The sequence below is a fragment of the Passer domesticus genome, chromosome 7, assembly GCF_036417665.1.
Source record: "Passer domesticus isolate bPasDom1 chromosome 7, bPasDom1.hap1, whole genome shotgun sequence".
Taxonomy (NCBI): Eukaryota; Metazoa; Chordata; class Aves; order Passeriformes; family Passeridae; genus Passer; species Passer domesticus.
Window position 1 is genome coordinate 53,538,080 of NC_087480.1, and position 26,740 is coordinate 53,564,819.

The 26,740-nt window shown below is 38.8% G+C and overlaps 1 protein-coding gene across 8 annotated transcripts in view; it reads left to right on the top strand.

The window, feature by feature from the left end:
- MAST2 (microtubule associated serine/threonine kinase 2) overlaps positions 1–26,740 on the top strand; it is a 185,574-nt gene that overhangs the window by 51,869 nt on the left and 106,965 nt on the right. The gene's annotated exons all lie outside the window — the stretch shown is intronic.

A 26,740-nucleotide genomic window follows, 5' to 3' on the forward strand; every position in this document is an offset into this window, starting at 1 on the left:
ATACACTAGCAAGACTTACTTTATATTGCTCACAGATTTACCAGGAACATAACTGAACCCACAGGTCAGATATCTGCTGAAGAGCTTCCAACAGTGATGATGTAGGCAGTCACCACTTCTACTGACATCTGAGGAAGAGGTGATAACATGAGAAGATAAATAAAAATTATTTATTCAGATACTGAAATTTTAAACTCATCTTAGAATACCAGAAAGCGCATGCCAGTTTTCTTTTAAAACATACTAGTTAAAGAAAAATAATTTTTTCAGCTTGGCTTCCAAAAGAAGCAAAATTTATGTTCAGGCTTGGTTCCTGTTCCCTCAGTAAATTTCCATCACCTGAAATTAATTAAAAAGACAGTCTAAGTTCTTTAGCTTCTGTGAAAATTGGCAGCTGGCAGGAGGAGTGGGATCTGCATTGGTGTTACCCGTGTGGAGAAGGGAAATGACCTTGCTCTTGTGCAGAGGTTGGTGGCAGAGGTGGTTGGTGCCAGACTGGGCAATGTGCTCTCTCTTCTGCTGAGGAGCAGAATTGGGGAACTCTGACTACAGGTGAATGGTTGCTAGAATTCATTAACTAGATCAGTCATAAGCAACTGGTTTTTACTAAAGTCAGTGGAAAAAAAGGGTGAAGTTTTATTGTGTGAGTCTGTTGTAGTCTGGTGCTGGGATGCTGTGTGTCACAGCATGGGAAAATGGATTGTGGTGAAATCTGTGTGGTACCTCTCATTGTAGGACTGAGGGGTCCTGCTCAGACAGGTGTGAAGCCTTGTGGGGTTTTGGTGGATGTCTTCTGGGCATGTGAGCTTTCCCACTGGTTTGATTTTTCAGATTTGCTGCTTTTGGTCCACTTGATAATGGAGTAGGGAAGGGAACCAAATTTGGGGAGCATGAGCTTCTAGCATTCAATTTGAGGACACTAGAAAATGTACTAAGGCAAAAGTGTGAAACCTTGTCAGAATAAAAAGTCCTTGAAACATGGACAAGGAGAAAAGGTTAAGTGGTTTGCTCAGGCAGAAAAGATGGCATTTAGCTGCTGTCTTCGGGGTATTGTTAAATTGGTTTGATAATTTGCTGTAGTTAATGCTTAAATAAGTGCTTTCAGTTTGTCAGTAAGGACATTGTGAATGCTTGTATAGCTGCACTAGACTATTTATTTTCAGGCTGTGAGAAAAGATAAAAATACCGGTAATTAATATTCTACTACTTCAGGAAGAATGGTTTTGTTAGCAGGGGACTGCATGAAAGAATGGATGTATGTGTGTGAACCTGAGCCCAAGGAAATGCTGGATAGAGGAATTCTTCCCAAAGATAATCAGCAGTACCTGTTTCACACATTTATTGGCTTGTACATGTCAGCTGGACTTGCTGTTGCCATGAATGGTGTTTGCTGCTGGTGGCAGGGCTTGCTGTGTAGGGAGTGGGAGTGTTTCTCCTCCTCACCATCAGCCACTGGGAGTGTTTCACTGGTGTTAACATCGCTGCATTTTGTACTTGCTTGATGCTGGAAATCCCAAATCTTAAAGGGAAACCAGTTCTCCAGCCTAGCAACATAACATAATGCTGCCATGCTGCAAGACTGGTGTTTAATCTGCTTATCTTTAATAGTCTTCACTGCTTACACAGACCCACTTACCTCTTTAATGAGAAGAAATGTCCTGCAGTGAGGCACTGTGTATTTTGCTTCTAGGCTTATGTCATCAGCCTGGAAGTTGAAATTGGTTAGAGCACATTTTATTTTCCTGCTGTCAGTTCTGCTGGTTATGGTTGCCTCTTCAGTTTCTCAAAGACATTGAAAGATGGTATAGAGTGGTGTTTTTTTTTTTTTTTTTTTTTTTAAGGAAACCTAATTAAAACATGCCAAGTGAAAAAATCTAATTTTGAAAAACTATCACTCTTGATTGGGAGTAGGCAGTCCTTTTGTGTTTTCAACAGATAAAAATTATCTTTGCATTCTAAATATTTGTAAATTGTGGATAGTAGTCACATAAATTACAGAAAATATTTTAGGAGTACCAGTATTTAATAACACCTAGAAAAGGATCTCTAAAATTTCAAGAGATATTTAAAGTCAGTTGTAAATATGTGGCAGTATTTCCCATGTGATTTATCAGTTGTTGTTCTTTTAATTTGTATTAAATTGATTTACCCAAGTCATTAGTATTTATCTGACCTGTAGAAGGTATGTGATTTTAGAATTTCTGAGATCAAGACAGGATAGGCTTTTCAGGGTTGGTGATTCTTGAATTTCTAGGAGCTACTATTAAAAACATGAAGTAATTTGTGGACTCCAAAGTGTTTTAGTGTTATTCTCTGAAGGAGCTGATATTAAATCTTAAGATTTTTTTGATGTGCACTCTTAGCACAACAGTGAGAGGCAAGAAGTTGGATTACTTTATTCAGCAGCTACAAGAATAGCAAAGTGTTTTTGCTCACCAGAGCAGTGTGCAAACGCAACTGTTTTTCTTTTAGCATCCAAGGTAGGTCAGGTATTCCCTGTAGTTTGTTTTCAATTGTGTGGATCTATTCTGAATTTTCTAACCTGTGACTATAGTATAGCAGCTCTTTCTCTCTTTCTCCCTTTTTCACAAAATGTTTAAAGTTTACATAATCTTTCAGTAATTGAAGACATGAGGTTGACTTTGGTGGAGGTGTACTTAATGTTTATTAAGTTTTGCTCACTGAATGTTCCTGTTTCCAGTTGTTAAAGATTTATCTTAGTTGTGTGACTTCTGGCCTGGCTATCCATGACATTCAAAAGAATTGCTAAACAAAATAAAAGCCACCTACAATGACAATAAATTCAAGTGGTATTCAAGTGGAAAATGATTTGGTAGACTAAGTTTAATGTAAGCAGGTATGCTTTAGAAATATGAATTTTCACTTTACTCATATCTTGTGAAAACATTGGGTTTGTACTGTAAATAATGCAGCAGAGTTCCTTAAACTTGGCTTATGAGCTTTGAAATCATCATCTCTATTTAAAGATTTGCTATGAATCACACTTTGTAGTTTTGTGATTCAGAGTGTGAAAGTCTATTCCACGTTAGAAAGCTAATTTGAGCTTGAATTCAATTATTGTATACTATAGTAGAAATATATAATACATGACATTTTACATAGATGCTTCTGTATGATTAAACCTCAAAGTTTCTCTTTTCTTGTTTCAAGGATCAAGAATGAGATCCAGTAAAAAGTATTAAGTTGTTTCAGATTTTGATAGTCTTTATTCTAACATTCAGCCTTTCTGTCCATAACTGTTCTCCAGTATCAATTTCACTGATATGTGTGGAGGCAATAAGGGCCATTTTTCCATGCATCCTGACGTGTTGTCTGCTGTGGGGCTTTGGGTGAAGTGCTGCACTGCAGGCATGTCATAATATAGTGAATTAAGGGTTTAACTCTTCCCCTTTCTATGCAGAATGCTTCCTGATAGATGTCATTGCTGCCTTTTGAATGAACTTCTTAATAGATAATGACATTTATGGTTTTGTATTGTTTCTTTTTAGAAATGAGTAGTATATATAGAGATCTTTGAAATCTGGCCTTTGAAGTTATCAGCACATCATCTGTGAATACATTTTCTGGATGGAAAGTGGTTCAGCTTTGTTGTTACCTGGTCAAATCTATAAATGACTCATTTTGCTAATAGCAATGCTCCCTTTAAATCAAACTGTTGAAGCACAACAGATGCTTTTGTAGCCAAAGGTTTCTCTTTTCAAAATGCTCTTGGGTATTAGTGTGATAAAATCATGTTTGGAATGAGGGTGAATATAAATATTACCTATTGTGTGGCACAGCTTAAACAACTGTAACCTGATATAATTACTTTTAAATTGCTTTCCTCAAAAGATGAAAATATTAATTGCCTCTGACATTTATCACTTGTTTTACATCAGCATAGGCTAATAAATGTCACTTGTACTGCCAGCCAAAAAAAAGAAATGATATCAGATGTCACTGGGGTGGGTTGGTGTATTCTGTGAAAAAGGCTCTTTCTGCTCCACTGGTCCATGAGCTGTGGCTCGTTCCTGCTGGGGGTGACTCCAGTGGTCTGAAATGGAGCAAGCCAAGCTTCTCACCATCACTTCCCAGCAAATCTGTGGCCCTGAGAGTGTTTCCGAGTGCTTCCCGTATTACACTTATTTTTTTCCCTTAGGTGTAGGTAGTGATCTCCTTTTAAAAATGTGCCTTATTTTTCATAATTACAGTGAACAATTTGGCTAAGGTGGAAGAATGTGTGCTGGCTGGTAGAGAGATCCCCTGGGGGGGCTAATTGTGAGGTGCCTGTTGGGAGGCAATTAGGTTCTTAAAAAACCTAAACAATGGGGATAAATTTAAAGGCTGAAAGAGGAAAGAGGAATGGATTGTGGTGAGCTACAGGCAAGAAAAGATTGGAGGTGACTTAAACAGGGACATGAGTGATTTTACATTTGAGATTGATTTCAGATTGCAAAGGCTGTGGGCTGACAGTTTATTCTCTCTAATGGTCCCCAGTCATTTACTATTTGTTTTCCTAGCTTTTATCTTTTCTTCTTTCAGATGTGAATGTCAGGCAGCTTCCTGTTCTGAGCTTGTTGACTGTTTTGGTAGGGCCTACCTTAAAACTCTGTGGACCAAATTTAAGCCTGGCAGTTCTGTTGCACGTTGTCTCAAAACATTTATTTATGAAATAGCACCCAAAACTTCTTGTACTGAAATGGGCAAACATTAAAGTTTTATAATTTTATAATCTGGGATAGTTTTGCTGTGTGGTGACTGCCTGCTTGTAAATTTTGAGAGTTTGACAGTGCCAAGCTGATATTTTTCTTCCAAAGTGGCTACCATGAAGAAAGCCCCTCAGGGACATGAGACTACTGGAGACCTTCAGAAAGCAATGTTGTGCTTGATTAAGTTTAGACAGATGATGGAGTGATGTAGTAAAATCATTTTTGTTAAGGCATAATACAACATAGAATCCAGTGTAGTACCATTGGGACTGATAAAAATGAAATACTAAAGAAAAACCATGCCCTTACATACAGCTTTCAGCAGCAGATGCAATAGGTGTAATTTAGTTGTGTGGTGCTGGGAACATAATATTGATTTACCATGAATCAAGAGAAATAGCCTGTACCTTGCCTGGCTGTATGGATTGCAGCAATCTTGGGGAAACCTGTTACCTAAAAATGGTGCTGTAACAGAATCCCTTCTTTTTGATAGCACTGGGGAGGTGATTATAGCCAGGTGAAAAATCCAGTTACATAAATGGGGGGTGAGAGGTCCTTACGTGCTGTTGCTGGGAATTGCCAGTTTTCCATGTACTTACCTCACACTTCTTGAAAAGAATAATTTGTTGAAAGCAATCCCTTGCATAACTTGCATAGAATTGAAGGCAGTGAATTGAGAGGGTTTTGGGGCAGATCTTGCATTGAATTGCTCACACAAATAACTTCAACTTTTTGTGTAGCATTTGTGTACCACAAGATATTTTTCCTCTGTTAAAAAAAATAGCAAGCAAAATAGCATTTGAGGTAAAGTTGCAGTGACTTCAAAGAAGGTCAGACTGGTCACTGTGGCATGTAAGTTCTTTCTGGGAGGCAATAGTTCTCTTGGCCTTTAATAGGAGAATCACTGGATGAAGTGATTGCTGCTTGTGTTTTTTGGCAGACAATATAATGCTACCAAAGGTTTTACTAACCTCACCTTTCAACCAGAAAGAGCTGTATTATCTTATTGTTTGAGAGATTGGTGTATGGCTTTCATTCATTTACCCCTTAATCTTCAGATGACCTAGTTTATCCTGAAGTAAGATGGCTTTAAATGCCCTTGACATAGACTCTGATATTGGAAACAAAGCACTCCTGTATTGGTGTCTTGGGTCTCTTTATGTGCTCAGGACTGATATCAGGTGAAAGTGAATGTTTCAAGAAACAACTATTCATTTTTGGTTTTGGACTTTAAAAAATTCTCTGTTGTAGGCAAATGAAAGCCTTGTCACAAGAGGGCTTTGCCTCCCCTCGTTCTTCCTCATTTATCCTCATGCCACAGTGCAGATCCTTCTGCCAGATCCCAGTTGTTCCACAGGTGAAGTCAGACACAACTGTGCATATTCTATAATGGGACTCAAAAGGAGGTTTTATAGTTGAGTTCCTTCTGTTTTCTGAAAACTTTGGAGTTTAACAACCATCATTTTAATATTCTCTGCTTTTCTTTCAGGAAGTGAGCTTGATTAGAGGGCTGCTAAATTAACGTCAGCAGGGTGCATTGTGCAAATGAAACTGGACCACTTTAGAGCAGAAGGGATGTTTGAAATGGAATGGTTGCCTTTTTTTTCCCCCAGCTGGCAACCTTGGTTTCTCCCCAAATACTCTTGGTGGAGAATTAGTGCTTTTAAACTCCTAGAAGGCAGATTTCAGAAAGCATTAAAATGATTCCTGTTGGTATTTCAAGAGCCCCCTGCTCTCTTGGAAAAGAACCAAAACAAAACCCAAAAAATCAAGCCAGCAAGATAACTTAGCTGTAGAAATGAAAAGAGGCCACCTTTGTACCTGGGCTGGGTTTTTGGGTCTTGGCTGAAGGATCTTATGGGAATGGTTGATTTGGCTTTTGTGAACTTTATAAAAAAAGAAATGAACAAATGCTGTTTGTTTTCAGGAACCAAGGAGAGGCATAAATTTACATTGGTCCTGTGTGGAGAAGGTTGTGGTTAGGATGGGGAAGGATGGGTGAACCAAATATATGTGAAAGCTGCAAGCACTCAGTTTGGGATGCTGAGTTAGTTCTGATAGAACACAAAACAAAGGGAATTCCTCTTCAATATTTGTGTAACAAGCAGGTTTAGGGAGTATATTACGCTACACAAAGGCAGGGGAGAAAAACCTCTGCCACTTTTCATCTTGGATGTGTGCCAATTAAAAAAAAAACAAAACCAAAAATAGAATACAATCCTATTATTAGTGTAACAGATCATGATTGATAGTTGTTATGGCTAGAAATTGGTTTTAAGCACTGTATTTTGGAACAGCTTGAGCAATATCATAGGCTTTTACTTAACATGGCTCTCTTAAAATCTTGTTTCTGCTCTCAGTCTTTCAACCATGCAAAGAGATATATTTGGACAAGGTATCTATTTTTTATCTGTTTGAAATAACATTCACTTTACTGTTCAATAATCAGCCCTCTTTTTTTCCCCTCTGAATCTACCATATCTACCATTTGTTATTTGTGTAGCTCTAAACTGCTCTATAGCAGCAAGAAAACCATAATGAAACAGAAAACAAAAACTAATTATGAAGACAAAAAAAAAATTGTGAATATATTTGAGGTTGTAAAAAACTGTACTTAATTCCTTGAATAAATATTTTTTTCCAAGCTAAGGCCATTTTGAAGATTTATGCTTAGAAAATGTAGACAAAGGAGTCAAAGTAGCTGTAAAGATCATAAAATGCAATAACAGAGCAATAAGGTAGAGATAAACATTCATAGCATTTGAGCAGGATATTAGCTTTTAAAGGTTAAAATTTTAAATAAAATTCAGAGGAAATCTTTCTTAATTAAAAATGAGGTAATGTGAGAAAAAATGAAAGTTGATGTTGTACTCAGAGTTGTGGTCAGTGCTTGACGTCCAAGTGGAGACCAGTGAGGAGGGGTTTCCAGCAGGGAAGGGAGGGAATTCTTCCCCTCTGCTGTGCTCTGGTGAGACCTGCCTGGAGCTCTGGTCCAGCTCTGGAGTCCCCAGCACAGGAGGGACATGGAGCTGTTAGTAAAAGACAAGTGTATTTCAGCCTGCATTTTGGTGGTGGCTGGGTGAGAACTTCATGAAGTTCACAGGAAATTAGGGAGGCAGGAAGATGAAATCCAAATGCCAGGCTGGAGGAATGGTAAGAACCAGAAGGTCCAGAGCCTTTCAGTGCCTTCCCATGTCAATCTTCATGCACAATGTTAATTCTTGGTACAGTGAAATGAGTTCTTGAGTCAGTGGCAGGTGAACTGAGCAATTGAAATCCCAAGTAAAAGAGATACCTGTCAACCTGCTAAGAATTGTTTGCCTTTGTAAATTTAACAGAAATCAAAGTCACAGAAACAAAAATGAAAAAGTAGAAGCGTCAGATTTAACAGTATTAAGATGCTTGGAGGTTATTCACCATTGCTGCTGTGAAATAAACTGGTAGGTTATTGAATTTTTGTGTTTGGAAAAAATTACTTTAGAAATAATACACCAACTTCTAAGGTCAGGCAGGCTAAACCAAATGTTTTAAAAATTGATTTATCAAATAACTGTCAAATTCTTAGGGAAAAACACAGAGTTAAAAAGAATAGAAACCTCATAGGTGGAAATGAACAAAATGCTACATCCAAATAATCAAATAAGTTTTGATGAGAGAAATGCTGAAGGGATTGCTCTGGAAATATGCTTCTTATGTTTTAATTGCCCTGTCAGAGAAGACGATCTCATTAAGTTTTGCTTCCCATATTAAAATCCATGTTTGGGTCTTGTAAGTGATTCCGTACATCATCTATTTGTTTTATCTTTTCCTAAACATCTGAGTTGGTTTCAAATTTGTATTATGGACGAAAGGTTGCAGTAAATGTTGAACCTGATCATATGGATATACTGTCTTTTCTACATTCCTGGAAGCAAATCTTATTTTGCTGCTTTAATATGTTTGAAGTCCAAATTAATCTTACACCTAGATTAGCATTACTGGGAGTGATAATGGATTAAGTACTGATCTTTTCTGCCCCCTGTTTCATCAGCTGCTTTCTTCTGCAGGAGTGGTAATTGCTTTGGAATGGAAATCTTCAAATACTATTTCAGTTGATAAAGATTTGTGCAATATCCATGCAGATATTCTTTTGCATTAAAAAGGATTTTTCTACTATTTATTTTGACACATGTTAAATAGTGTAAGAGATATCAGAATGTGAATCATAATTCCTTAAAGAACTCATGTAATAGCTGTATGAGTCGTCTTGCAGTAATAAAAAATCATAACAGGGAGATCAGCTCATGAAAATCTTAAAGTAAAAATTTGAGTATCAAATAAGAAATAGAACACTTATCCTACAAAATACCTAATGCCACAGGACTGAAAACATACAAAGTAGGACTCTGATAAGGGAACAATGTGCAGTATTAGCTCAATGAGAAAAATACAAACATTAGTATTAACAATAAAAGTGCTAATGTTACTAATGTGAATAAGGTCTTTTTTTTGATGCAGGTAAAAATTCATCTGTACTATTTTCATCTGGAGCTTTCAAAGACAAAGCTGTCAATTTCATGGAGTTTCAAACTGAAACATAACATAATTCCAAATTTGGAGTCCAAATAGAAGCACAAATCAGCTTTTAACTTCAGATGAATTCACCAGGGCAGGCAAGTGTTAAGAAAGTTAATTAAGATAGTGTGAGTAAGGCTTTTAATGGACTTGCAGCTGTGCACGTGGCCACTTACTGCATCTGACTGAGGTGGGGCTTTGTGTCTTTGTGTCTTGTCCTTACCTGGCACCTCCAAGTATTTGACCATGGCCAGTGTGCAGACAGTTTGAGAATTAACTGAGAAATAAGACCATTTATGCTGTTCCTCAAGGATAGTCTTGAAACAATGGGAAAAATTCAATTGCAGTATTTAAGGGCAGCCAGTGTGCACTGAGGTTGCAATTGTAACTCCAGCCTGTAGGGAAGAGATTTAAACTTCACTAACAGCAAAATACTAAATATGATCACTCACTAAAACAATTTAAACTTTCAACAGAGAAAAGACATAATTTTACAAGAAATTGATTTTTGGACACAGGAGGTTGCATTCCGATGCACAATACATAATAACAAGGTAATGGTAAAAGAAAAGCAGGATAACTCCTGTTGTCCCCTAATGCTGGACAAAGTAGAACTTTCTCCAAAGTACATAGAATTATAATTTTAATTTTTGCACATAATACAAGATGCTGATGCATTAGCAACACTGCCATCAATCAGAGTTAGATCTGAAATAATCCTTTCTCAGTTAAGAAAGATTGCATCTTCATCTCCAGAAGCTGTTCAGTAGAGATCTGTCACTCTCCTCCTGTTGCAGGTGGAGATTAATCAAGCAGTGTCTTTCCAAAGTCCATATCCTAAGTATGTGCAGTATGAAATTTAATAACCAAGTCAAAATTCAAGTAAATATTTTCACTGATTAACATAAAGGAGCTAATTCCTTTTTCAGTGGCGGAAACCTCAGTGATTAGAGATGCAAAAACTTGAAGTAACAGCTCATAATAGTTGCTGGTGGAATGGCATTCAAATGACAAAGCCTTTGAACTCTTGGTAGCTCTTCCTTCTGCTGGAAAATATCCTGATCCACAGTGTCTTCAGGAGTTTGATTGCTATTCCTGGAGTGCATCCTCTTGAGAAAAGATGTAGTGATGTAGCTCCATCCATCCCAAACGGCATAAGAAGTGTTTCAGCTGAGACTTCTGTGTATCAGCAGCAGATGGATCCTTCTGTAGTCCTCATTTGCTGGGAATTGGGGCTGAGAGTCTTGTAGCAAATCCCGCAGTAGTGCAGTGGAATAATAGAGCGGAGTAAAAAGCCAAAAAGGTTGATTGTACTAAAGAGGATTCACTGAAGGTGGGCCATAAAACAAGCAAAAAAGTGCTCCCACAGAAAATGGCAATGGCAGCCGTAAAATCAGATAGTAAAGGAATCCTACCATGAAGACAAAAAAGCAAAAAACAATTAAGCCTCCCCAGAGAATCAAACTAAACAGAAAACAAAAAGCAAACAGGCTTAGGACAGGGAGACACAGGCACAGAGCAGCAGCCATGTTGCCACTAAAAAAATCCTGTGCTTAAGCAGATTAGGAAAATTCCTCTTGCCCTAAGCTTTCAGAGCTTCCCTGCTATATATATTGTAGGCTGTTTTTGAATGCCTTCATAAATTGCACATGTAGAAAATGCATTCCAGAAACCTGTGGCTTTCAAGCCTTTTGTTTTCCAAAGAAAGAAGTCAGTTGTAAAAGCAGGTGCTGGAAATGATGCTGTAATCTGTGGTGCATCGGAACAAAATTTGCTCTTGTGGTGTCTTTGAAGTTTGTATATACACAAAAGAAAACGTGTGAGCTTTCCATTTAAGCCAGGAAAATAGCATTTCTTTGTGTCTGTGTATTCATAGAAATTGTGTGTATCTATGAAATAATGTATATATGCTGTCCAATTGTATCTCTTTACGACCACAAAGAATTTAAGTACTTCATTGCTACTGTTTTACAAGCATAGTCTTCTGAAAATCAGAAACTTTTAGTTTCCATTTGTATGGAAATGGAAACACACCTATTTGTATGCATCATTTCTTGTGCCAGCATTGTCCTTTGTTCTCAGTAGCTTTCCTTCTGTGGGAATTCTTCCCTCAATTAATCCATGAGACTGTCCTCACTGCAGCCAAAGACTTCTTTTGCTGGAATGGTGGCTGCCAGCATTTGAATATTCATTTTAGATAAACTGGTGGCACTCCTTGCTGAGCTGTGAAAGGCAGTGCTGTCACACTGCAGGTGTTTGAAGATGCCTCTCTTTCTGATGAAAACCTGTTTGGTGGTGGTTGGAGGCTTTTTTCTAGCTTTAGGCTCAAGTATGTATTCCATAGGAAAATTAATTTCAAGAAAAGCAGCAAGCTGTCTTGCCCAGGAGTCTGGGATTTTTCTTTGTGAACCATGTGCCCAGAACCAGACATGGCATCATAGCTGCTGATGTGCTTCTGATTGAACTAATGCCATTATAATAATTTCCATATTATGTTCCATCCCATTCTTGATGCTGCCTAACAGCCTGTTTGCCTTTATTCCTCATTTAAAGCTGTCCATTTTCTTCACAGTTTGTCCTCTGTCCTTTTTCAAATTAGCTGTGATTTGGCTGTATGTGGGTGTGTGAGGAGTTAGTTGTGTATATCCTGATTCTGGCCTTGTGTTGACCACTTGCCTGATAAATTCCTCACATTTCCAGGATTTACAGGAAATCCACATTTGGTTCTGTATAGTATCTGCTATTGCAGAGTATCCTGGAATTAAGTTAGGAAAACTCAATCTAAATGGAAAACTCAAATCTCAAATTTCTAACATTTTGCAGTAATAAAATAACAGCACACTTTTGAACTTCTGCATTAGTTTTGGGGAGTTTTTTTTAGTTCTGTATGTAAGATTTTTGACCCACCCTACAACATTAGCCAGCTTTCTGCTTGATCATCTGGGATACTGAGAATGCCTAACCTATTCAGAGATGCAGGAGTGAAAGGAAAAGAAATTTCTAACTTGTATGTAGAACAGGGGACAATGAAAAGGTTGGCTGTCTTCAGTGAAGAGAGAATCCTCAAGTCAGCATTTAAGAAGAAGCCCATAAACTCAAAAAAGTGAACCTGCTTTTGGATAGATCTCACCTATTTTTAATTTACTTAATAAAAGTAGAATAGAGTGGAAGGAGAGTAAGTTTAATTACTACTTGAAGGAGCAGCTTAATTAGCATCAGGTTCTAGTACCTAACACATTGTTAAACATAAGGGACAGGTAAAAATCTGGTGTCTGAGTGAAAGATTCTCTATCTTTTGCAGAGAATGTAGATCACATGATGGAGCAGGTCTTCAGTGTGTTTGGGTGTGTGGTTCAGGGATCTCTCAGCACTGAGAGCACAGGATTGCTCTCAAAGTACCTGAACTGGACAAACAGTAGAGAGGCTGAGAGGTGAGACCTGCAGGGACACCACAGGGGCAGCCCCTCTGCTGCTGCTGAGCATGGACCCGACCTTTTGGACAAGATCACCTTCCAGACAGGGTCACTGTGTCCTTCTGTGCTGAGGAGGCTCTGCAGCAGAGCTGATACCCCCAAGGATCAGGGGAAGCTGGCTGTGACAGTGATTCTGTGAATAAATGCAGTTAACTCGGTTTCTGTGTGGGAGGTTCAGGGAGGGATGCTTCCAGGGTAACTTGAGGTTGCCAAGTGGGCCATTGAAATACAAGATTTCTGTGATAGCATTCTCTGTAATACCTGCCAGTTCTGTGTGTGAGAATCTGTAGACAAGAGATTGGCAGCCCACATGTGTGGACAACATAAAGGAGTAAAAAGGAGGAATTAGGTGTGATGGGAGCTGATCACATCTTTGGGACAGGAGGCTTCTGCCCAGGAGCAACACTGCACCCCAGTAAAGACAGAGTCATGCTGTGGGCACTAAACAGGAATGTAGAAGGCTGAGGACAAACCCAAAATAGCATCTTTTTTGGAGTTCAGACGCTCTTCTGTTGTCCTAGTAAGCCCTGGCCCAGACTGAAAACTTCCATTGTTGTGACTTGTTCTAACTTTGCAGCTTCCCTGATCTTATTTAATATTTCCTGATTGTTGCCATTGCCTTGAACTGAGAATTGGTAGCACAGCCCTGGAACTGTATTTTTGGCTCTTACAGGCTGGGTTTCCTGCCCAAAGGGATTCTGTGATGCATTTCTTCTGTAATATTTTTATCCTGGCAAATTTCATCTGCAGAGCATCTTCCCTGCTCCCACAGCTTAATCCATCAATCCTGATGAGTAAACACTGACAGCACTATCCCACAGATTATCCTCCTGTGGGCAGGTGTGTGGGATGCCTGTTACAGAGGGTGCTGTTTGATGCCAAATAGACCTTTGTTTTATTTTTCAGGCTTCTAGGATTCATGTAGAAGCTCTTGTAAGTTCTGCTTTGCTTTATGCAGTATTGCACATGGTAGTTCCCTGGCACTGTAGTCAGGTTCATTTCCCTTTCCTGTATCTTGCTATTATATTGTTGGCTTTTTGAGCCCTTTGTTTGTTCTCTGTCTTTCCCAGGCTCCAGAGAATTATTTCCTTTGATAGGAATACCTGAATCTGTGAAGCAAAAACCTTCTAGGCATGAAGGAAGCCATAGATGGAGATTTTCAGACACTACAATGAACCTAATTTCTTACCTTTTCCATTGAAATGAATGGACATTTGTGCAGTGAGGTTCCAATACTGTTTTGAAAATACTATTTTTTTTGGTCAGTCATTTGCTTTAATAGTTTCTAGGTCTGAACGGTGGAATGCTATTTAAGTACATTGAAATTAGGAAAACTTGAAGTATTAAGATTGAAAATAAGGTTTTGCTCTCCTCAATATGGTAACTTTACAAATAATTCTTTCAAATTTTTATAAGAGTACAGATTCTGCTTCCTAGAACCAGAACACATTTAAATGCTCTCTGTCCATTTGCATTTAATGTTAAATCTGGGTACAGAGGCTATAAATATTCAATTAGAATAAAATGAAAATGAAAAGAATATTTTATTAATCTATAATGTCTATTGATTTTTAAGTGAGTGGGCATAATGTCTATTGATTTTATTTTTTTTAAGGAGCATGTACATAGCAATTTAAGCACTCTGAACATAAATGCTGAGCAGCTTCTTTCAGGTGGGGGAGGGAATGTGACTTGAGTTGCTTTACCTTCATCTGAAAAATAACCCAACACCATGTTAACAAAGCAATAGACTTTCCCAGTGGCTCCCCTAGTAAGACACCAGGCTCACTACAAGTGAGCCATCCTAGGATTTTTCTTAAATAAATACTAACCTGACTTTTAAATTTGTTTCAACGATAAATACTTCAATAAAAGTAAGTAGTGGGCAGAAAAGAAATATTCATTATTTAAGAAGCTACTGTGGAATTAAAACCAGTGAAAATAAAGTGGTACCTGTGACACACCTTTTTTTTTAAATCATGTAACTGAGGAAAGTTCATTTGAGCTGTAAAAACTGTCACTTAGCACATATGTAAATCTGGACTAACCCCAGGGGCTGCACTGGGTTTGTTTTGGGTGTGTGTGTTAGAGAAATCCCCCTATAGCCAGTCATCTGTAATTCCTTGACTAGATGGTGGGTTTGCTTTCTGGTGTTAAAATTCTGAATTCAACAAGTACAAAGTTTGCATTAAAAATAAATATTTCAGTCTCCAAAGTTTCTTTCCTCCTGAGTAAACAGAAATACTTGAAATATAGTGGTGAATTTGGAGCAATGTTTCAGCTCCAAGAATAGGACTGAAATGGGAATCACCATCTTGCCTTTTCTTTGCTGTGCTTTTGACTTTGTGAGAAACTGAAAAGTGAAACGTGTTAAAAGAGCTTTGAGCCTGTTGCAGTCAGACCCAATTGAAACTATTTTATCAGTTTCTAAACTGTTTTATTGAAATGAAAATTATCAATTATCACAGAATTTAAATTTGGAGGAGAATTAATGAAATTCATTCAATTTTTGTGCATTTACTGAATGATTTTGCAGGATCACTTTAATCTTTTACTAATCCTTTGTTCTGGCTGCTGAAGTTGCACTTCTGTTGTGAGAATTTGGGAGCACCAGTGCAGCTTGTGGCAGCACTGCCTGAGAGAAAACATTGTGGAAATAGGGATTAAGGAGTTACACATCTAAGGGAAATAAACCAAGAATTTTCTTGATGAAGAAGATAACTTATCATACCAAGGAACATGGGTAGATGGTTGCTATCAGGAAATGAAACCTTGAGTCATTCTTTGAAAGCTATTTAGGTTAGTTCTTCACAGATGGTCACTAAACTTCCATCTTTTTCCTTATTTCTTTGCAGTCTGGTCCCTCTCAACAATGTAACAAGTTCAGTGAAAAATCTCATAAGGTTGTTTTTTTTTCCCCCCATTAGTTATCAACATAAGAATTGCTTTATTGTCCACAGCAAACATTCTTTGTATAAAAAGTCCTCTAATGCGCATAGCAGCACATCAAAATTGTAACTTGTACTCTGAAAAAAAGCTGTTGAGTTTGGGCAGATTGTTATTGAGGTGGGATAGACAAAAGAAAATGACAGCAAAACTTCAAAAACAGCAGTGGGAAAGCAGCGGTACAGACCTGGTTTTTAGGTAGTGTGAGCACCATTTGTACTTAAATGCTTCGATGTACTGAAGCTTTTTTTTGCCTGTTAGATAGTTTGCAGTTCCATGCTGCTTTTTCTTTCCAGTATGAGTAGCTTTTTTTGTAGCTTTTATGAAATATGTATCAGAGGAGCAGGGACTTTGGTTCTGGTATTCAAGTTCTCCTATAGTACATTACAGACATCGAGTTAAAAACATTATATTAAAGACTTTTTGGCTCCCCAGAAGCTATTCTGAGCTGAATGCTTTAATCATGCATTGAATTCAACCTGAAAGTGTGAACAAGGCCATTGATTAGACTTGTGGTTTTGAGACCTGTCAAGTTGAGGAAAAGCCCCTTCCCAAATCCTCTTTGAAGAAAGAGACTGTTCAGTGACAATTGGTGATGAATTTTCAGGTCTTGCGAAGTCTTTGGAAATTTTTTTCTGTACCCATAAATGCAAACAGGAATATACCTTAAAACCTCACTTTGAAGCCAGCAGCAGAATTTTAAAAAAAACCTTGCAGTTTCTTCTGAAAGGAGTAAAGGATGAAGAGGAATGCACAGCAGAGAAATTACAGTGCAGACAGTCCTGAGTACCTGCAAGGCTTTTCCTGGTGGTGAAGTCAGTGTTTGTTCTAATTTGAAGTATGGTAAAGGACAGAAGACAGAAGTTTTAGATATTGATTAGTATCTTTCGTCTTGATGTTTTCAGGAGAGTCCATATTTATAATTTAAATGCAACAGAAAGAGAATCCTTGCCAGAACATGTCCTTGTAATAGAATCAGCTGTTTCTGTCAGCCCATTACAGAGCACAGTAATCACCCATCAGAGCTAAAAGTCATTAGGCACAGTCTGCACTTTCTCAAATCTGTACTTTGGGAGTGAGTGCCTGTATTTTACCACTGCTTTAATTGGGGATGCATTTTCCTTTACTCTGAAACAGATCTCTTGGCACTGAGTAAACCTGAATTATCCAACTACATTAAATGTTGTAGGGTTGCTCATAAATAAATCTGTAAAAGATGCTTAGATGTATCCCATGCTTTTTCATAGGAGAAATCGGAGTGATCCAAAAACTTCAGTTCTCTTGACGTTTGCAGAATTTATGATGCAACTGAAGGACAGGGCTGGATGTGGTTATTTAAAAATATGCCTGGGGATGTGGTTGGTCCGTTTCTATGGTTCCCAGCTCACCTGTCTTTCATTTTGAAAGCAATAAATGCTGCTTTTGTGAGATATGTTCTGTCTCTTCTGAGCCTGAAGTTTTTCTTACCTACACAAGCAGAAAACTTTCCCCACATTGGGTTTGATCTGTAAATGAATGCTGGGTTTGGCCTAGCACCACTTTGCAGTTTCCTGTTTTATATTCCATCTTAGAGCATTGTCACACTGCTGAACCCTTGAAGTTAATATAAGATTGTAATTTTAAAATTAGAGTTCAGTTGGTGATTATTACAGTTCTGTCTCACTGAAATTGAGAAGACCATTTAATTACTTTTTTCTAATATATTTTTTTCTCTTTATGATTAATTTAAATATGCCTAAGCAGAAAAAACCCCACCAACAAGTTTGAAAGTATGTGTGAAAGATGATAGGAAAGCATGTTCCATTTTAATGTTTGTTTTTTCACTGAAATGATTGTTTTTCAGAACTAATAATAAAATGTTGTGGTACAAAGGCTTTGTGTTATAACTGAAATGAGTCATGCTAGGTGTGTAACCACCTGATATATCCAGGGGGTGAATAAGTCTTCCTATACAGATAATATGTGTAAATGTCAAATATCTCTGGCTTTTGCTTTTGGTGTAAAAAAGTATTTATTTTTGGGGAATGAAGCAACACAGCCCTTTCTTTCATCAGTCTTGTCAAGGGTTTATGCTCCAGCGTGGAACCCAGCAGGCATAAGCAATATCAGAGACTATTCACTTCTGAGGGCAGAAAGAGAAGTTAAAATTCTCTTGTTTGCTTACAGAGGTGTAAATACTGTCTGGCTCTGATTATTCCCAGTTTTCACATGGTGCTCAGCATGTGGATTTCTTCACTAAGTGGATGATGGCCTGTAACTGTTCCTTTGCAGAAAATGCTCAGAGCACCCTGTCTGTCCCTCCTTTTGTGGTTTGTGAGAAGCAGTGATTTGAGAGGGGTAGGCTGAAGTGCCTCATGTAGCTTAGCTAAGCAATGGAAAATTACATCTGCTTGTTCTGTAAATAATGTCCAGCCAGAGCAGATGTAATTAACTACTGAACTTAATGGATGCCACGTGAGGTTACAGATGCTATCAGTCATAAACTAGATGAAGGCAAGGGAGCTTTATTTGCTTGGAAATCCTTTTAGGACTAATTACTAAATATCTTTAAAATTGATTGCTTATGCTTTCAATTTCGGAGAGTGTTTTCCCATATCTGTGTGGAATGGATTTGATGCAGCTTTAAGGAAGGATGGGAGACACCTTTATTGTTGAGGCCTTTTGTGGAACTAAATGGTTTCTCTTCCCTGGAACTTTCTCCCAGAGCTTTACTGTTAGGAAACTTGGTGTTATTTTAAGGCTGCCCAAGCTGTCCAGCTGTCTGGCAACACTGACCTGACACATTTTTCTTTTTGTCTAAATTAATTGAGAAATAGACAATTGTAACGATGAAATTCTGTTGATGTCACAAGTCTTGGCCTAACATTGACAAAGCAATTGGAGACATGGGGAGTGCCTCTCAAAAACAACCACCAAATTTAATTTCTGCCTGTTTGCTTTCAGACACTTTACAACTGGGGAGTCAGTGAGAAACCAGCCTGACAGACTTTGGGCTGGTGGGAGAGTTCTGCTGCTGACATTAACACTGCACTGACCATGTGCCTTTTGTTCCTTCAACTGTGGTATTGAAGAATGTCCAATTTATTTTAATATCATATAATACCAATGTATCTCAATATAATTTTAGGGCTAACCTTTGATTTTTGTTCATGGTCTGTGTTAACAGTTCACTGAATTGATATGAGCTGATGAGCCAGGCCTGGAGTTTCATGAGATGCTCATTGTTTTATATAGATTTTTGTAGGATAAACCAGAAAGGTTCTTGTGGAATCCTTTTGTTAGGCTTGGTTATTCAGTTTTTAGGGGATATTTAAAGAGTTTTAGGAATCAAATTAGTTGTCAGGTAGCCTTCATGACAATTAATTTGTCTAGAAACAACCTTTTAAGGAGTAGATTTCTGTATAATAGAAATATCAACTGACTTAATCATATATTAATATTAGTATGAGCCTACAAGGGAGAGAATAAAACTAGATTTGTTTATTTGTAATGCTCTTGGCATTTTTAGCAGCTGTGACTGTTTCCTTGTGACCATTGCATGCCCAGTCTTGAAGGAATTTTTGGTGCAAGTCAAGACAGAGTAATTTTAAGAGTGGTTTCTAACAATAGCATTACAGCTGCAGTCCTGTACAGCTCTGAGATGAGACTCTTCCCTGCATTTTCTAAAATTTTGCAGAATGTGACCTTTTGACTTAAATTTCTGAAACTGGCGCCGTCTGAAAAAATGAAAGAGAATTTTGAACAGTTGCTGCCATTATTTGGGATGAGTGTTCAGTGCTGGGCAGGCTCTTTCACACATCAGGAATCTGCTTCATGGCCTTGTAAAACTAGAATTAAGTAATGAGAAAGATTAATGATCTGTCTAAGCTCTGTGCTTTATTACTCTCAGTATTCCTTTGCCTTTAGGCTAATTTGTGCAAAAATATATAAGGAAGATTTGGAGAATTTATTAGTGGTGTTATTTCTCAGGTTTTAAAGTAAAACCTTTTATTTGCAGAGGACTACCATGTGTCTTGCTTTTTGTTTTGTTGCTACACACACACACATTTTGGGTTGCTGCTGTTGTTTAATTTGGGGAATAAGTTATCATAATGTTCTTCTGGAGCTGCTGCTGTTGCAATTTATGGATTGTCTGTTAGGAGAGTAAATTCATAGTTTTTCTTCTGCTCTGCTGTTTTGTTTTGTTTTTTTTTTTTTTTTTCCTATGCTTCTGCATCACATCTAGGACTCTGGGTTGCAAAATTCAAGCTGTAATATTTAAATTTGCTTTTTCCTGCTAGTGAAATTGCGCCTTAAAAGCGTTGTCTCTTATGTGCTCTATAACATTTAAAAGTAAGTTTGGCAAGTGTACTTGAAGAGGGCTGCTTCTATGGTTGGTTTTATTTTTTTAGCCTTGAGGAAAATAATGAAGTTAATAGTGAATTAGCTTGCTGATGTCTAAGGATTGAACAGCTGAGTTACTGTACCTCTGTTATTGTGACCAGGGCTCTTAGAGGTTGTCTTATTTTTCAGAAGCCACTCTTTGTTTAATCACAGCTGGAAAGCTTGGGATCAAATATAAAACTAGGAATTGTCTTTACTATGGGAAGAGACTTCTGCTTGACTGAGGGCATGAAATCAGAGTGACCCTGTGCTCCTGGTCCTGAGAAACAGAGATAGGAATGAATCCTGTGGAGGAAATGAGAGCTGGAGGATTGCAAATCACTCATGGCTCTGGCTGGTGAGGGACATGTGGGTGCCACCCTGCCCTGGGCTCTGGGTGCCCACTGAGCTGTGGCAGCTGTGGAAAAGCTGTGGCTTTTCCTGGGGCTGGTCCTTCCATCCCTTGGGAATGTGGTTTTCATTGCCATTTGCCAGCCCAAGCCATGACGTGTGGTTTCAGTCCCGTTTGTTGCCGTGAGCAGTGGCCCGTGGTGTGCACTGTGTAATGTTGTATTTTGGGCTGGAAAATATGATGTAATGTACAAAATATGGAGCAGACACTCCAGCTTACTGAAATACATATAGATATATTATATATACACACATGGGAGTGGGCACTGAAAATATTCTGAGGAAAGTGTGAATTCTTGCCTGTTTTGAGATGTATTCTGGAATCATTTTAGGTCAAGCAGTCAAAATCCATAATCTTATGGAAAGCCCTGAGGTTAAGTGATATGAAGGGTTAGTGGGAAGCTTCTGGTCACATATATTCTTGACAGGTTAATGCACAGGTGTGACCTGGATCCTTAGCTTTGCTTACCAAAGAATAAGTTTCTGTTGCCCATTCAGAAGGGCTGGTGGGGGAGGGAAAATAATTTGCTGTGTTTGAGAATTTTGCTTGAAGTTTAAAGGGCTTTTAGCTTTATTTCCTTCTGCAGTAACTCTAATTTGAAATAAATCCAAAGGCTTTTTATTTTGCTGACTAGTAAGGGATTTCTAAGCTGAAGAGAAAAGAAAGGCTGGAAGATCTAAAAGCATGAAATACATCATTGGCTGATTGGTGACCTGTGGGTCGAAAGACTGATATACACTGAATATTTAGAGAAGTAGGGCTGCCTGTTAGTTAAACAGCTGAGGGGTTTTCCCCCATTTGGTTTTATATGTTAGAATAGTTGCAAATGGTATTTTTATTGTCATGCAATTCTGCTGAGGTAGAAAGTGAATCAAAACAACTACTTTATTTTGCTTTGAACTTGTAGTATGTTTAGGGTAGCACTGGGTGAACAGACATGCTATTGGCTATTCTGGTGTCACACACATTTTTCTGGAGGCTGTGGCCCTTTGCCACCATGAAGGTGAGATATCTTAGGAAAGGGTGGTTCCAGGCAGTTTGGGTAGCACTGGGAATATGGGGGAATGCCCTGGGACTAAGCTATCCATGGCATTTTAGAATTTGTGTGACGGCAGACATAAATTCAGTAGAGTGTGGAGAAAGGTCTGGGAATTAAATCCATGTCCTCTGAATATTTTGGATGGTATTGGCAAGAGGCTGGGTATCCGTTTTCTGTATTTTAAGTATCTCTGTAGCTAAGCAGATGATCTAACAATATGATCCTGAATTTAGCTTCTAAAAAGTCAGTGAATTACAGAAAATATCTGCAGCATATTCCATAGGTTCATCTGACCTTCAGTACAGATACAGTTTCAGTGTTGCTGTTTAAAATTCTTTACTGATGAGTTAGGGAAACAAGTTCAGATGTAATCATTTCTAGACAGAGAAATTGAGAAGTGCTGTTTTTAATAACCATTTACAGTGATATGGTGAAAAGAAGGAAATTATTTTTCCTGACAGATTCTGATAGCGGAAAGAAAAGCTTAGCATGGGGCATTTTTTTTTTTTCTTAATCACCATGAAAAATTCCTTCCTGTTAATCTGATGGATGGATTACAGTTTGTCCTTGCACGGCCAGGTTGTACTTTCCATCAGAATTGGAGATTCCAACCCTCATTATATCATTTCTGTAATGCAAATGGTTATGTATAGAGGGAGATTTAATTAATCCCCTGCTGGTTGGTAGTATACCCTAAAGCAAACATAGTCAGCAAAGGAAAAAAAATTAAAACAAGAGTGCATGGTACCAGGTCACTGACTGTCAGTGGAATTTCATCATCTGTGAAATATTAACTTATTAACTGAAATGTATTTACTCTTATAGCTGTAAAAATATTTGTCTATTGTCCCAACTGGTATGATAGTGAGTACCCTGCAAGGGAGCCAAGGTCAAAAGCAATCTCAGGAATCATGCTGTCTGCTCTGGCAAAAACATGGAACATCCTGTGTGGCGATGGTTCTCATTTTAATTTGCAAGGACTCCATTTAAGCTGCCATCAGTGCAGGCTCCAGCATCCAACTTTGCCTGTGGGTCTGTGCCATATGTGCAGATACATATTCAAGGACAAATTACAAGACTGAGAGAAAGTGACAAATTTGAGTGATGGGTTCCTGTTTTTTCACACTTCTGTAACATAACGGATCTGCTGGAACGGTGTGGGCTGTATTGTAGGTCAGTGAACAAATAGATTTCCAGACTTTATTTCCTCTCCATATTGTGTGCACACACCTATGCAAAAAGCCAGCACTCTTCCTGCTGCCTGAAGCATTCCTGTTTTCAGATGCAGTTTCTGTATACAAAAAACCACAACTGAATAAAATGTTCAGTATCTATGTACTAAACAATCTATTTTGCAAACAGAAAAATTCTCTTTAAAATGACTGGTATTTCTTCTCTTTTAGCCTTCTTGCTGCCTGTAAAATGAGGATTGAGTCTTATTGTGGAAGCTCTTCTGTAGCATGATATGGTGTCCAACTGATTTTATAGCCTCATGATTGAGGTGATGAACTTAAGATAAAAGGAAATATAAGGAACTCTTTTGAAGGCAGATATTTGAATCAGCTTTTTATAAATTCTGCAATGCTGAATTTCTTTCCCAAAGTTCCTTTTTAACTGCTTGTCTGAAAATCTGCTGCTTCTTTTGTCTTGTGGAGATCAAGTTGCATGTTTAAAAATTATGCCTTGAAATGTGGAACTGATACAAAAAATTAACTTTCAGAACAGTCTGTTCTTGTCATTTGGGTACTGCAAGATTTAATACACTCCTTATTTTTTAGGATCTGTGAAAGTTGTTCTTTATTTCCACTTCTGAAAGTTCTTTGTGAATAATGTGCACCAATATTTTAAAATGTTCTTATGCTATTTAGCACTTCATATAAATCAAATATAAATGTAAGCCCCTGTTTTGAGGGTTATATTGTTGACCTAGAGAGCAGGTGGCATGGAGGCTGGCTGGAGTAATAATGGCAATATAAATATAGCTACTGGCAGCACAAGTGCTCAGGGAGGCAGATGTGCTGTCAGAAGGGGCAGTTTGGAATCTTGCAGGTTCCTGTGTTGTTCTCAACAGAAGGGTGGTCTTTAATGAAAAATGTCCTTCAGGATAAACTAGCATATTGAAAGGATTACAGCTGCACCCTTTAAATAGTGTTTCAGACCAAGTGGTCACAGCTCAGCACTCCTTTATTAGTTATCTCACCTCTTAAAATATGATTTATTTTTTCAGGATACATAGATATGTAATGCCAAACTCCTTTGTGGTGTGAGTGAAAATCAGTTAAGTCATACCAGCTACCTCATAATTTACTAACTAAAACGTTTAATCTCTACTATAAATGATACTATATATGATTCTGAGTAGACTTTAACCTTTATAGGGTGCTTGTGGAATGCTGTTGGACTTTTCCCTTACATTTTCAATAATTATTGAATCACTGGTTTTGTAGTGCTACTCCATATGTTTGAAATCACCCTGCCATTGTAAGATACAAACTCTGTGTTGGTCCCACTGCACACATTGAAGTGTTGAGCTGTCTTCATGACCCTGTGTGCATCCCCATCTCTGGGAGGCATTTTCATTGTCCCCTTGATCCCCTGAAGATCTGCAGTGTTCTCCTGGCAGTGGGCATCCTCAAACAGGAAACAGTTCAGCAGTGGTCTGCAGTCTGCTCCCTCCTTTTCATCTCCAGGCATTTTCTCTCTGGGATGTAACTTCACACACAACAACTCCCTGGTGATTTGGGAAAAGCAAATCTCATTACACTGCTCATGGCTGTGCAATGTCCAGCTCTGGTGCTTTTGCCTTGGCCCCACTGCTCATGGCCTGTTTTGGGGGATTGTAGGGGCTGTTACCTGCTCTGGAGAGAGAGAATGGCAGAGCTGGGAGAGTGCATTGTCATTTCTCCAGAGGACAGGAAAGTGCTGCAGAGGCCAGGACGTGGTGGGCTGTGTGGCTGTTAGGGTTTGTGAAGGGGATTTTAAGACTAACATGAACTGAGGCATAGTGGAACAACAGGTATAAAAATTGATTGTTTTGATTGTGCTCTTTGTTGTCAAGACCACAGTGGTATTAAATGTGAACTGCTGCCTATTGATTCCACAGCTGCACCGTGTTTGTCAAGGTGGCGGTGCAGAAGGAAGACAATTCCTGCATGGATGGGATAATATTTCAATTGCATTGAGATGTCATCTGCTAGGATTTTGCTCCTTCCTTATTTGGAAACTCAGTTTCCAAGGGATGTTTTCAGGAACAAAGCCCCAGGCAGTCCTCCTCCTAACCTTGCATGGATTTTATCCTGAATTACCTACATTATAGGAAGTATTAAAGGTCATCTTGTTTGAATAAAGCAAGAGTTCTGTAAGGGAAAGGATTTGTCCATTCTTGTTCCTGGACCATGTTTCTTGTGATGTATGTCTGGTAATTACAAGTCACAATTACCAGAGCTGTGCTGCTGCAAGGGAGTGTTCTCTCTTTAAATGACTTTTCAGCTCTAATGACTGGAGCAAAGCTTGGAAAAGTGAACCCTAGAAGTTCAAAAACTAGAAGGTAGTTAGATTTAAAGGTCACTGTTTTGCTTTTTCATCCAGTACTATGAAATTCCAGAGCTTTATACATACATTCTAAAAATTTCTGGGGCTTACTGTGTTGGAATCAACAGAAATATGTAATTGGAATGGAAAAAGTGCCTTCTGCCAAGAGGTGCCATCTTCTTAAAAAAGCATAAATTAAATACAGCTGCTCATATGATGAAAGAGATGTATATGCATGTCTAAGTAACACACTATCCACAGAAGCAGAATAACATATAATACCTATATCTTACCTGGTTTTTTATTCATTTGCAGTAGCAAAAAGCTGTCCTTGCTACAAAGGTTTCACGGTTGGAAACTAATTCTTTCTAACAAATGAGAGTGGAAGAAATACCTTTTTTTAGAATATAAACCACACAACCTGTTATAGATGCTAATGATTTATTATCTTACGCACTTGAAGTGTTTTGATTAGATCTTGACAAGTTTGTCTGACGACAGGAATTTATTTCTCCATGCTGTAAGCTGTCAGCCTTGAGATAATTCACACATGGAATTTGCTCGGCACTGTTAAACTGTAATGAAATTTCAAATTATGGAGAACTAATACTTGAAAAGAATAATGGCATGTAAGAGTTATTTATTTGTTATTTGTGGCTGTAACTTTTTGGTATCTTTGAAAAACTTCAAGCTGAATCCAATGTGTTACTGATCAGACCAGTGACTGCCTGTCAATAGCATTGTTAGTCATGTCAGTCAGCACAAATACTGTGGCTAAAGATGGAAAAGAGATTACCTTACCAGTGTTATGGATTTGATTTTTTTCCCCCTATTGATCTTTTTTTCAATATTCCATGAAAACAATGATATTTTTTTCTTTTTTTCTTTTTTTTTTTTTCTTTTTCCTGAGCGGGGATGACAAACCCATCCCGTAGATCAGTAATTGGCTGTGCTGGTGCTTGCTGGGCTCAGCCGGAGCGAGGCAGCCGGGGATGAGCACGGCCCGTGCCGGTGTTTTAAGGAGAAAAACCCCAGAATCGGGGGCCGGGGCGGCGGCCGCGGCTGCCACCTGGCGGTGTCCGGCGGGAGCGCAGCGCCCGCAGCCGGGCGGGGCCGGGGATTGCGGAGCCGGGAGGGGACAGAGCCGGGAGGGGACAGAGCCGGGAGGGGACAGAGCCGGGGGACAGTGCTGGGAGGGGACAGAGCCAGGGGACAGTGCTGGGAGGGGACAGAGCCGGGATGGGGACAGTGCTGGGAGGGGACAGAGCCGGGGGACAGTGCTGGGAGGGGACAGAGCCAGGGGACAGTGCTGGGATGGGGACAGTGCTGGGATGGGGACAGTGCTGGGATGGACAGTGCAGGGAGGGGACAGAGCCGGGATGGGCAGTGCCGGGATGGACAGTGCCGGGGTGGGCAGTGCCGAGGGATGTGCCATGTCCAGCAATGCCCCCGCCTGGGGATACCCCCGGGCTATGGACTGCAATAAAAAGCGAAAAATCCACTGTCTGCCTTTGCTTGTGCTGCTGAAATGCGAAATGCTGCTGAGAAGTGGAAATTGTGTTTGGCCTCGAATTTTTGTTTATAATACATAACACAACTAATATGTGTGTCTAAAAAACCCCAAAAACCCAAATCACCCTCCCCCAAATCCACTCCATGGCATTAATTCTTCCTTTTGGTGAGAGTGTGAGATCATACCCAGCAGCTGCAGGCA